The sequence below is a fragment of the Stenella coeruleoalba genome, assembly GCF_951394435.1.
Source record: "Stenella coeruleoalba genome assembly, chromosome: 4".
Taxonomy (NCBI): Eukaryota; Metazoa; Chordata; class Mammalia; order Artiodactyla; family Delphinidae; genus Stenella; species Stenella coeruleoalba.
In genome coordinates, this window is record NC_137149.1 from 117,145,580 (window position 1) to 117,159,427 (window position 13,848).

Here is a 13,848-nt window from a genome sequence, read left to right on the forward strand (position 1 = left end):
CCCCAAACCCCACGGAGCTAGTCCTGTCTTAGTGAGCACCCGCTTCCTGCTTGTCCTTCTGCTTGCATCTCATTTCTGCAGAATCAACCTTCCAACTTTTTTGATTGAATATACCTGTGAATAAAAATTGTCACGTACTCGTCTCCAACATACATTTATTTCCTTATAGACTATATATAAGAATTATGTATATATATATATTTAATTATGTATATAATTATGTAAAAATATATGGAATTATAAACAAATCTATATAATACCAGAAATATATATATAATTATATAAATATTTATAAATAAATTATAAAACATTTAAATTGATAAATAACAATTTTACTTATAATTTATAAATAAATACATAAAATATAAAATATATATAAGATAAAATGTTTAAATATCAAAATAAAAAATGGAAGAGGTCAAAAAACTATTAAAATAAATGTATGTTTTTTTCCCACAATTCCATCTGTCCTCTTGGCCAAATCTTGGAGTGCATCTGTGTGGTTGGAGACCCCTGCTGGACAGGAGTGCACCTGAGCCTGAATCTGATCTGGTCTCATAGTCACAGCCTCCCTCACAGCCTCCCTCAGCTCCTGACTGGCTCCCCTTTCTGTAGTGCTGGGCCTGGAGCTCAGTGCCCAATATACAGGGTCCGACTGACTTGAGAATCTTTAGCTAAAAGCACTGACTTTCTGGCTTGCCCTCAGTACAGGAGTAAGTGATAAATACCCGAGTAATCTCATACTGCCTCTGCTTGCTTCTCTGAGTAAGGAGGGATTCTGGCACGTGCCCGAATCAAGGGTAGATCTGGGAGGGAGAATGCTTCCAAGTGATAATGTGGTGACACCCCCAGAGGTCAGGAACCCTTGGGAAGTGGGAGAGGCTGAGTCTCTGAGAAACCTGAGGATATTGAAAATGAGGAGGAAGTTAGGAAGTTCTGTTACAAATGGGTCATGGGCTGCAATCAAACGTATATGCAATGAAATCTATGCATAGATCAGAACAACTTATGAAATGTGTCATCAGTATTTAAGAGAAAAGATTAGAGATAAATCCTGCTAAGTGATAGAAATACCCTCAAATTAATAGCAAATTCCTGAAAATACTGTTTATCTTTATGCTTAGTTTCCTCATCTACTAATCTGCAGATAATATGGCTTCATTAGGACCTCACGATTCTCACTAGGATAATTCACAATGATAATTCAGGCATTTAGTGAAAGAAAATAGCCATTTGTTAGGCAACTGAACAGCTGTTAAAGCTTGTTGGAGACAAAGCACAGGGGACAAGCATTTTGCCACACCCACATGAGCTCATGTGGGAACTGTGGACCCAACCTCACTCTATTGGCAGCTGTTGGGAAAGGGCTCCCACTGCGGAACTGCTGCCTTCCCAATGGCGTGACCACTGTGGCAGGTTCAGATCTTTCTAAACCATCCCCTTTTGTCCATCCACTCTTGCTTTTCCCCATCATCCACCATATCTCATTTAGGAAAGAGGTGAGTGGGGTCTCACTTCCCTTCATTTCTCTATCTTGAATACCTAAATTAATTTTTAGGCATTTATGTAAGAAAAGGCCTATCCCCCTTCTTGGTAAGTATTAATGTCCTAGTACTTTCAAAGCACAGTTTTAGGCAGGAAATGGAGAGGTTGTGTTTGGATGGCAGTCCAATGACAGTAGGTGATAAATTTTTGTTTTGAGTAGGGAAACAAGTGTACAGTGATGTCAGAGATACTTCTTGAATTACTGCCTAATTTTTTGGCAGGTATCATGTTTCCCTTGGCAAGAAAAGGTTGTTTAGAGATGCCTTTTTGTCTTCATTCTGTATTACACTCTCTGGGATTTTTTTGCTTTGCTTCTGCTAATGTTAGAAGCTCAACTTCAGGAAAATAATGTACAGGGTTTGTAGTGAGGTGGATGGACCTAGAGTCTGTCATACAGAGTGAAGTAAGTCAGGAAGAGAAAAAACAAATACCATATGCTAACACATATATATGGAATCTAAGAAAAAAAAAAGAAAAAGGTCATGAAGAACCTAGGGGCAAGATGGGAATAAAGACACAGACCTACTAGAGAAAGGACTTGAGGATATGGGGAGGGGGAAGGGTAAGCTGTGACAGTGAGAGAGTGGCATGGACACATATACACTACCAAACGTAAAATAGATAGCTAGTGGGAAGCAGCTGCATAGCACAGGGAGATCAGCTGGGTGCTTTGTGACCACCTAGAGGGGTGGGATAGGGAGGGTGGGAGGGAGGGAGATGCAAGAGGGAAGAGATATGGGAACATATGTATATGTGTAATTGATTTACTTTGTTATAAAGCAGAAACTAACACCATTGTAAAGCAATTATACTCCAATAAAGATGTTAAAAAAATGTACAGGGTTAAGCATTTTGTATTTTTATTGGGTTTAAAGAAATGCTGTATTCAGGCTGAGTTAACACTTTGTTCTAAACTTTGAAAAAATGATTTAATAACTGACAGTGCTTTGGAATCATCTCTTAAACACATAGCAATGTTACTCTGAATTGGAATATATATATAGTTTATTTATTCAACGAATATTCATTGACTGCCTCCTTTCTGTCTGGCACTGTTCTAGAAGCTGAGGGTAATAATGGTGAACAAGACATTGGAGCTTATTCTTATTTTTTCGGTGGGGGAAAGAGTACAAAACTCAGTAAATAAACAAATTAATAAGATTACTTCAGATATTAAGTGTGGAAAAGAAAATAAAGCAGAGGTATTTATCAGGGTCTCAGCAAGAAACAGAGGTGTACTTAAATTATAACTGAGAAAAGTTTAATAAAAGTTCTATTTATAAAGATATGGGCAGGAGATGAGTAAGGAAACCTTGGAAATTAATATGGTGCTTTAAGGCTGGAAACAGAGGCAAACCCTGAATTGGAGGACCCAGTTTCCTGAAGGATGGAGAGGACCAGGTGGAGAGGGCCGCTGTACAGAGGCTCTGACTTTCAGTGCGGGCCTCAGCCAGCCCTTGGGTCTCTGTGGGGATGGAACTGAGGAAGTAAGTTGTCCACCGCATGGGCTCCCCACTGGCCTAACCCACTGGACGTCACGTGGTGAGGGAGCTGGAGGATGTAGTCCATACAAGTCAGCCTTCCAGGGAACAGAGCAGGGGGAAAAACGTGGACAGTGTGGGTCTCGAGGAGCATGGAAGACATCCAGAGCCAGAGGGAAATGGAACATTATATACAATGGTTGGTGATCTCAGATGTCATATTGATTCTGCCTTGAAGGCACTTACAGTTTATTTGAAGTGATCCAAAATAAGTTTATGAAAACATAACTAGCAACATAAAACTGGTTATCGGTAATAAAAGTCTAGTACACTCTAACACTTATATTTGAGAACAGGAAGGGATTGCTTCTGGAAGATGCAATTGGAAGATGAAACACTGCATGGAGTGAGGGTAATTGCATTTGAGCTTAAGGAATGAGTAGAGTGTTCATTGTTGGGAAAGAAGAAGTGAACATTCCAGGACTATAAAACATCATGGGTCAAAGTGCAGAGATAGGACATGTTTTAGGAACAATTTGGCTAAAGTGATTGGATGATGCTACAATCCTTTTAGACTCATAGATTTGTATTTAAAATAAACCTACTTCCTTCCCAACTTCCACTCAGTGTAGAAATCGCATTGGTAGGTACTAGCTTGCTGCCATTCTCCCTCCCTCTCTTCCTTTCCCTTCCCCCTTCCTCCTTACCTATGTGCCTTTTGACAAGCATTTATTGAGCATCTACAGTTTATACACAGTTGTAATAAGGCCCTGTATTGTAGAAGACCGTGTTCCTACTCAGGGAGCTCAGTTTCAATTTTATCATTCCAGATGGTTCCAGTTATTCAACAGGATCCTAATAGTAATAGCTAACACGTATTGAACATTTTTTTATATTCCAGACACTGTCCTTATTTCAGAGGACTTGGTTTGTCTTATGAAGAATGCATTAAAGATTTAGGAGAAGGGGCTATTGAAATGATCTTCCACATTTTGGCCCTACAAAGGTGTGTTGGACTGTTTTAAAAGAAGCATCCCGGGGCTTCCCTGGTGGCGCAGTGGTTGAGAGTCCGCCTGCCGATGCAGGGGACACAGGTTCGTGCCCTGGTCCGGGAAGATCCCACATGCTGCGGAGCGGCTAGGCGCGTGAGCCATGGCTGCTGAGCCTGCGCTTCCGGAGCCTGTGCTCCACAACGGGAGAGGCCACAACAGTGAGAGGCCCGCATACCGCAAAAATAAATAAACAAACAAATAAATAAATAAATAAAAGAAGCATCCATTTGCTGAAATATTAAATTGACTGACAACCTAGTGCGTATCAAGTGTGCCTAAGATTTTAAATTTAACTAGTGTTAGAGGAAGCTCTTTTCATTGACAGACACATACAGATTGAATTTGGACCCCAAGTGAGTTCCTTCCTCTCCGTGGCAGCATTGCCCCTGCTTCCCCCTTTCTGGGATTCCAGATCTCAATTCACAGGCAGCCAGGCAGGTGGAAACTTCATGCAATGACTCGAGGGCAGGGAGCTGCAAGAGGCAGCAGGCCTGGGGAGGGGAGCACCCCCAGTCTCCGCTCCAGGGCAGGCTGAGGTCTAAGGAGGGTGGAGCATGGTTTCTTTCCAGCGGAGGGAAGGGAGCTGACTTCCTTCTCTGTACTCAGAGAGATGTTCCTTTAGAGGCTTGCTGTGGTTTCTTTTCACTTCCAATGTTGACAAGACAGAATTAATTTGGAAAAAGAGAGCTCCATGATTCATAATGAGCTATTTTGTGCTTTTAAAAACAACTCTTTAGAAACTGAATTTTCCTTATAACTCTTAAGTCTTCTATTTTTTTTTTTTTTTCGGTACGCGGGCCTCTCACTGTTGTGGCCTCTCTCATTGTGGAGCACAGGCTCCGGACGCGCAGGCTCAACGGCCATGGCTCATGGGCCCAGCTGCTCCGTGGCATGTGGGATCTTCCCGGATCGGGGCACGAACCCGTGTCCCCTGCATCGGCAGGCGGACTCTCAACCACTGCACCACCAGGGAAGCCCAAGTCTTCTATTTATAACCTTAGGCTCGTTTAAAGAAGTGAAGTAGTGTACGAAAATGGTGATGGCCCATATTAGGAAAGGCCAGTATATTGCATTTTCCCTGCCCAACATATATGAATTATAGATTGGTCTCCTATGGAAGTTTATCCTCAAGAAACCTAGATAGAATTTTAGTGCTAGTCTTATTAAATTTGTTCATTAAACATAGCTCAGTCACCATAGTAATATTTAAACTGGAGTAATCACTGGGTTGCAAATGAGATATTATTATTTTATTTATTTATTTATTTATTTATTTATTTATTTATTTATTTATTTGTTAGAACAACTCAGCAAAATAAAATTCCAGTTTATTGTTGGACAACATTGTTTCACACATACATCAAACAGGCCAAAAAAAAAAAAAAAACAAAACAAAAACAAAAAACCCCAGCAACTTCATAGAAAAAAATGGAAAAAAAAGAAACCTTTTATCTTTGGCCTTTTTAACCATCTCATACAAATCAACTACTTATGGTACATATAAGTATATACACAAAAAATGTTACGGGAATGCTCGGAATAAGATTGTTTTTTTGTTGGTGTTTTTGTTTTTCTTACAAGTTTTTTTTTTTCTCCTTTGAGATTATAATGAACATGGTCACACCACAAGTAAAGTCAGAAGTAGGACAGAGAACGCTCCGAAGGCTGGTTTGGTCATCTGAGATCATTAAAAATGGCTTGACCCCCTAACAATATGTACAAAAATATAAAATGTAAATAAAAAATACAAATTTTCCTTTTTAAAGTACTTTAAGAAAAAAAGCAGAGCCTTGGAAGTTTTGGTTCCTTTTTCCTCCCCTGTTGCAAATTCGCACTGTGGTTTTGGTTGGGTGGTGGAGAGCGCGTGTCATCTGCGGGTGGCGCTGCCCGCACTGGGCGGGCGGGACTCTCTACTTGAAGGTGACCGCGTTTAGATTCTGAGACAGGAAGTGGAGAGTGACTAGGTCAGGGTGGCCTTTTAAGTTTAACTTTTCCTTTTTTGCTGTCTAGTCATGCTCATCGGTCTTCCGCTTCTTGGTGTCAACATCGTCATCCTCATCATCTTCAGCTGCCCGCTTGCCTGTAGCTGCCTCAGTGTCATCATCTTCATCTCCATCCTCTTCCTCACCATCGCCTTCCTCTGCCTCCTCCCCCCTTCCTCCTCTTCTTCATCTACCTCAGTGTCGGCCTCCTGCTCTCCATTTGCCTCGTTAGCATTTCCATGAGCAGGCGCCTATCTCCCATTCTCTGCCTCCTCCACAACTTCCTTCTTCTCTTTTAAGTCCTTGGTGGTGATTTCGGAGCTGGTGTCCACGGCCGCGTCTGACAATGATGGGGCACGCCGGTCATCCGACGCAGCGGATTCAGAAGAAAGCAGGAGTTCAACGACTCTGGCAATCAAGATGCCGGAGTCCGCGGCGGAGGCGGCTGCGGCGCGTGGGGAGCCGGACAAGGGAACAATGCAAAGATGGCTTTTCAGAGCAGCCAGTCCAAGTGAGATATTATTAATGTGGTTTTAAAGAATGTATTTCACACATTAAAGGAGTGTTTTAAATCTGCATTTTTACCGCTAAAATCCTGCAATCTAGGTATTTGAGAAGTTACTCTTAAGGTTATATGAGTGTTAACTTTCTCATCTTTCAACTTGCTCGCCAAGATTAATTCCAGATCAAATCCATATGGAGTGAGAGATACTGTTGAACAGACCCCAGAGGTCCTGCCTGTGACACGGGTGGTCTTAGGGAGAGAGATGGACTGTACTGGAAGAGCAGCAGGCAGGGTCTAGAAACTAGCTTTTGGAAGGAGATGGGGGAGTGAGGGGGTCCGGAGGAAGGAGAAAATGCAGGATGTGGTCATGGGGATGCTTGGAGACAGGCTTTTGCCCTGTACCAGCAACAGGAAGTTGTTCTTCTAGGGCCACTCTTGTGGAGCTTGCAATTAGGCAGCCTTTGCAAGCACTGGTACAGCCAGCTTTCTTCCAGACCCCAGAGAAAGGAAGCATGTACAAAAGACCAAGGGAGAGAGACTCAGTTTGTGCAGAGGATCTCACGGACGTAGACAGGGACTGTCCGTGTCTGTGCTCTTAGCCTCTGACCAAAGCTAGCAGGACCTCTCTGCTGGGGTAGACTGTGTTTCTGCTTTAAAACAATGCATGTGGAAGGACAGAGCACTCCTGAGACTTTTTTTTCTTCCAGTTTTATTGAGATATAATTGACGCACAGCACTGTATAAGCTTGAGGTGTACAGCATCTTGATCTGATTTACATACATCATGAAGTGATTATCACAGTAAATTTAGTGAACATCCATCATCTCACATACGTATAAAATTAAAGTAATAGAAAAAAAAATTTTTTTCTTGCAATGAGAACTCAGGATTTGTTCTCTTAACAACTTTTACATATAGCATTCAACAGTGGTAATTATACTTATTATGTTGTACATCCCTAGTACTGATGTATCTTATAACTGGAAGTTTGTACTTTTTGACTGCCTTCATCCAGTTCTCCTCCCCACTGGACTTTTTTTAGCTGCTTAACAGGAAAGAGAGAAAGGTTTTCTGTGTGTATTCAGTTTGGAGTGTCTGCTTGCACTAGGTCCATACTAGAGGCATTCGTAGTTCACTTACTGCATAACCTGTGCTTCTCCACACACCTGCGAGGCCTGAGTTTTTGCTCTTGGTGAAGCAGATTGGGGTTGACAATAAAAAAAAAAAAAGGAGGAAAACTCAGTAGCCTTCTTGAATCAGATTAACAGAGACCAGATATGAGATCCTTTTTGAACCAGAAATTAAGGTAGATATGACTCACCCTCCTAAAGTCAGATCTGTAATAAGTGAGAAAGTTCCCATAGTGGAGAAGAAGGTAAAGAACTCTCGATTCCAAGCAAAAGCCCCTCAGGCCCAGAATTTGGGCATTTTAGTGTGTATCCTGTCCTCCCCTTATTGTCATAAAGGGGACTTCAGTGACCACTTGTTCTCTGGCTCATCCCAGACCCCAGTATGTGTTGGACAGTCTCAGAACTGCCTAGGACTGTGGAGTGGGCACCTCCACTCTTCTGGGAGAGTTTGGTGTCAAGCTGCATTCACGAGGGAAAGGACTAGGTGGACCTGGCATCTTTCTTCTCTTGTGAGAGATGCAGACCCTAGAGGAGAGGAAGATTGGAATCTGATGCTGACTGTTCCTTTCCAAGACAGCCACTGATCCCTCAGCTCCAGAGGGTGTTAGGAGAAACTTCGGCATGTGCAGTCATATGCAGTTGGGAAACTGGTGATGGTGCCCAAACACAAGAGCAAAAGGAAAAAGGAAGGTGAGATCTCTCCGGAAAGTCAGAAGAGATTCACTGGGGCTTCCCTGGTGGCACAGTGGTTGAGAATCTGCCTGCCAATGCAGGGGACACGGGTTTGAGCCCTGGTCTGGGAAGATCTCACATGCCGTGGAGCAACCAAGCCCGTGAGCCACAACTACGGAGCCTGCGCGTCTGGAACCTGTGCTCCACAACAAGAGAGGCCGCGATAGTGAGAGGCCCGCGCACCGCGATGAAGAGTGGCCCCAGCTTGCCGCCACTAGAGAAAGCCCTCATACAGAAACAAAGACCCAACACAGCCAAAAATATATAAATAAATAAATAATTATTAAAGAAAACATTTCTACTGAATATCTTTAAAAAAAAAAAGAATAAAAAAAAAAAAGAAGAGATTCACTGGCCACAAGTAAGTGTAACACAGAACCCCTCAGAGAGAAGACAATGTAGCTGACTAGTCAGGGCTCCAAAAAGTCTTCTTGGAGCAAGATGTAATGAGACGAAGGCATTTAGTCATTAACATTCCTGGGCCGGGCTGGTTCTCACAACAAAAACACTGAGGGCTATCATTTGCACTTCCGACCACAACAGAGTAATCCTCCTACCATAAACAGCTACGGAGCAGACAGAATAGATGAGGCAGCTGTTTGCAGGTGTTAGACAACAGTCTGAGCAGAGAAGCACAGGACAGGAGCCCTTGTTTGCCCCGGCTTTTGGGTTCAGGGATCTTTCCTGACTGTGGAGAAGTGAGGGGGAACCTGAGAAAGCAGTGGTCTTGCTGAGCTGAGAGGCAGTAATTGCGGTTTGGCGCTGCTGAACTTTGTGGATAGAGGGGCTGGAGAAGAGGAAGCTGCTCAGAGGGGTTCCCAAAATCTGTGTGGGTGTTTATCTGAGGTCTGTGGCCCAGGCCTGGGCTGTGCACATACACCTCCTGTGAGGTGTAACCGGGGAGAGGAAAGCCCACGACGAGAAACCTGAGTTTGCCCAGTGCCAGGAGATGCTGGAGGGAGTTCCACCGCAGAGGTGGGGAAACCCCACTGAACAACGTGGGCATTCACTTGAGATCACAGAGAGTCCACATCCTAGGAATAAGAACCGTTCCCTCAAGAAAGGGCCGTACCCTAAGAACAAATGCCAACTCTTTAAAGGAAGACAACATAATTCAGGCTCTTTACAATGTGTCATATACAATTCCCAGTGTACAATATAATAAAACTTGCCAAACACCTGAAAGCCCAGAAAATATGACCCAGAAAAATGGACCCAAGATGACCCAGAGGTTAGATTTAGCAGATAAAGACTAAAGAATCTATTATAAATATGTTTAAGGACTTAAAGGAAGGGTTGGTCTTAATGATGGAACATGTGAGAATGTCAGCAAAAAAAAAAAAAAATAGAAGCTATAAACATGATCTACATGGAAACTCTAGAAGTGAAAAACAGTATCTGAAACAATATCTTAAATAAAAAGTTCATTCTGATGAATAGAAAGAAAAAATATTTTAAAAAAATGAACAGAGCCTAGTGACCTCTGGGACAAAATAATCTATCATACACATAATTGGAGTTCCTGAAGGAGAAGGGAGTGAATGGGCCAACCAAAAATATATATATTTGAAGACATAGGGCTAAAAAATCCCCAGTTTTGGAGACAAACATCATTGTGCATATCTAAGGATATCAGCAAATCCCAAGCAGGGTAAACAAAAAGAGATACACACTTAGGTATATCATTATCAAACTGCCAGAAACTAAAGATAAGTAGAAAGTTATGAAAGTGGCCAGAGGAGCCCTGGGGCGGGGTGGGGGGGAACGACAGGTAAACTCTACAGATAATAAGCATAAGAAAGCTGGTGTGGCTTTGTCTTTTCAGATGAAGTAAACAAAAACTGTCACAGATCAAGGAGGACATTTCATGATGATAAAAGGACAGTTAAGCATAAAGATATAATCATCATAAATGTGCATGTATCTAGTAACAGAGTTTCAAAATACCTGAGGCAAAAATCTGACAGACCTAAAGGAAGAAATAGTAAAATAGGTAAGTCAGAGATTTTAACAGCCCTTCTTAGTAATTGATGGACCAAGCAGAAAAAAAAAAAAAAAAGAGCACATAGATTTAAACAACTCTCCTCCACTGGACATAGCTAGCATTTATAGACCCTTTATCTAGCAATTGCAGAACGTACATTGTTTTCAAGTACACTTGGAGTGTTTAACATCATAGATTGAATACTGGGTCATAAGTAAATCTCAACACAGTTAGAAGATTGAAAGCACAGAGACTATATGTTCTCTGACCACAGTGAAATTAAGTTAGAAATCAGGGACTTCCCTGGTGGTCCAGTGGTAAAGAACCTGCCTTACAATGCAGGGGACGTGGGTTTGATCCCTGGTCAGGGAACTAAGATCCCACATGCCGCTAGGGAACTAAGATCCCACATGCCGCTAGGCAACTAAGCCTGTGCGACAAAACTACTGAACCTGCGCACCTCAACTAGAGAGCCCACGTGCCTCAAACTACAGAGCCCATGCACTCTGGAGCCTACGCGCCACAACTAGAGAAGAGAAAACCCACATGCCACAACTAGAGAGAAGCCCGTGTGCTGCAACAAAAGATCCCACATGCCTCAACGAAGATCCTGTATGCTGCAGCTAAGACCCAACCCAGCCAAAAATAAATTAAATAAATAAATAACAAATAAATCTTAAAAAAAGAGAAATCAATAACAAAAGCATTTCTAGGAAAAAAAAACCCCAAATATTTGAAATTAAGTAACACTCTTCTAAATAATCCATAAATCAATGAAGAAATTGAAAAAGAATAGAAAATATTTTGAACTGAATGATGATAAAAATACAACATTAAGGGCTTCCCTGGTGGCGCAGTGGTTGAGAGTCCACCTGCTGATGCAGGAGACACAGGTTCGTGCCCCGGTCGGGGAAGATCCCACATGACGTGGAGCGGCTGGGCCCGTGAGCCACGGCTGCTGAGCCTGTGCGTCCGGAGCCTGTGCTCTGCAACGGGAGAAGGCCACAACAGTGAGAGGCCCGCGTACAGCAAAAAGAAAAATAAATAAATAAAAATTTAAAAAAATAAAAAAAATACAACATTAATATTTGTGGGTTGCAGTTAAAGCAGTTATTAGAGGGAAATGTTTCCATAACTATTAAAGAAGAAAGGTATAAGATAGAGCAAAGTGGTACATAGAAGAAGGGAGTTACAATATAAAGAGAAAAGCAGAATTTCGTAAAGTAGAACATAAATATTAGAGAAAATTACCAAATGAAAAATTGAAAAGATTAATAAAAATTATGCCCTAGCAAGAGTAATCAAGCAAAAAAGAATTATCATAATAGGAATGAAAATAAGGATATTATTGCAGATCCTACAAATGTTAAAAAGATACTATGCAAAACTTCATGTCCATAAATTCAATAACCTCTATGAAATGGACAAATAACCAACTTTACAAAACTATCACAAAAAGAATGAACAACCTCCGTAGCTCTATATCTAATTAAGAAATAGAATTTATAATAACTATCCACCCCTTTTCCTCAAAATAAAAGTCTCCAGGCTCAGATGGTATTATGGGTGAATTCTGTCAGACATTTGAGAAAGAATTAATACCAATCTCACATAAACCCAAAAAACAGAGAGTGAGGGAATGTTTTCCAACTCATGTTGTGAGCCCACGATAATTCTGATATTAAAACCTGATCAAGACATTATCAATAAATGAAATTACAACCAGTATCTTCCATAAACATAGACACAAAAATCTTCAACAGTATATTAGAGAAATCCAATGATGTATGAAAAGGATAACAAAGCCAAGTGGGGCTTATCCCAGGAATACAGGTTGTTCAACATTTGAAAATCTATGCAATTAGCCACATTAACAGAAAAAAATGAAAAATTTATTATCTCAGTAAACACAGAAAACATGTTTGACAAAATTCAGCACTTATTCAAGGTTAAAAAAAACTGCTGTCAACAAACTGGAAATGGGACTTGATAAAGGGCATAATGAGAAAGTTACAGCTAACTTCATACGGAATGATGAGAGACAGTGATTTCCCCCTAAGATCACAAAAGAGGCAAAAATGCTTATTCTCACCACGTCTATTTGATACTGTGCTATAAAGGTCCTTACCAGAATAATGAGGCAAGAAAAATAAATTAAAAAAGATTGGACAGGATGAGGTAAAAAGTCTTATTCATAGATGTTTATGTAGAAGACCCTAAGAAATCTATAAAAGTTTACTAGTAAGTGATTTTAGCAAAATCTTAGGATATAAGGTAAATATACAAAAAGCAATTATTTTTCTACATATTTGCAATAAAGAGTAGTAAATGAAATTTTTAAAAATATAATTTTTAAATCATATCAAAAAGAAGATACTTAGGAATAAATTTAATAAAAGATGTGTAGGACCTGTACAGTGAAACCTACAAAACTTTGCTGAGAGAAAATAAAGATGATATAAATAAACAGAAAGACATATAATGTTCATAGACTGGTATACGTAATACTTTTAAGGTAAAACTTCTTCTCAAATTGATCTATAGCTTTATCCTAGTCCCAATCAACATTCCAACAGACTTATTTGATAATAGTTGCCAGTTGATTCTAAAATCTGTATTGTAATACAAAGGATCTGGAATACCCATACATTTTTCAAAAAAAAGTTGAGAGACTTACCCTAACTTATTCAAGACTTTGTATAAAGCTATGGTAATCAAGAGAGTGTTGTACTGGCATAAAGACAGGCAAATTGGTGGAACAGAATTGGAGGCCAGGGCTTCCCTGGTGGCGCAGTGGTTGAGAGTCCGCCTACCGATACAGGGGACGCGGGTTCGTGCCCCGGTCTAGGAGGGTCCCACATTGCCGTGGAGCGGCTGGGCCCGTGAGCCATGGCCACTGAGCCTGCGCATCCGGAGCCTATGCTCCGCAACGGGAGAGGCTGCAACAGTGAGAAGCCCGCGTAAAAAAATTGGAGTCCAAGAAGAGATCTTCACTGTTGATTTTTGACAAAGATACCAGGGCAATTCAATGGTTAAAAGAAAGTATTTCCAATAAATAATTGTGAAGTGATTGGATGTCTGTATAGACAAAAAGTTGACCATATTCTCATACCATACACAAAACTAATTTGAAGTTGCTCGTAGACCGAAATGTAAAAGCTAAAACTTTCAAACTTCTAGGAGAAAACACAGGATAATGTCTTTGCACTCGTGAGGTAGGAAGAGATGTCTCAGGACAAGAAAAGCCCAAACCATAAAGAAAAAAAAAAAATGGTAAAACTGAACTTCATAAAAATTAAAAAGTTATGCTCATCAAAAGACACCATTAAGAAAATGAAAAAGTAAGCTACATATTGGGAGAATATATTTGCCAAATTGCTATAATCAATAATAAAATATCAAAATCAATAAAATGGGCAAAATACCTGAACAGACA

General features: G+C 40.8%; 1 protein-coding gene and 1 pseudogene across 2 annotated transcripts in view; one reads left to right on the plus strand and one right to left on the minus strand.

Moving 5' to 3' along the window:
- DCHS2 (dachsous cadherin-related 2) overlaps window positions 1-13,848 on the plus strand; it is a gene marked incomplete at both ends in the record, with an annotated part of 285,989 nt that overhangs the window by 92,928 nt on the left and 179,213 nt on the right. The window lies entirely within an intron of this gene.
- Window positions 6,057-6,581, minus strand: LOC307186062 (prothymosin alpha-like; annotated as a pseudogene). Its single transcript has one exon. The product of its transcript is annotated as a prothymosin alpha-like (transcript).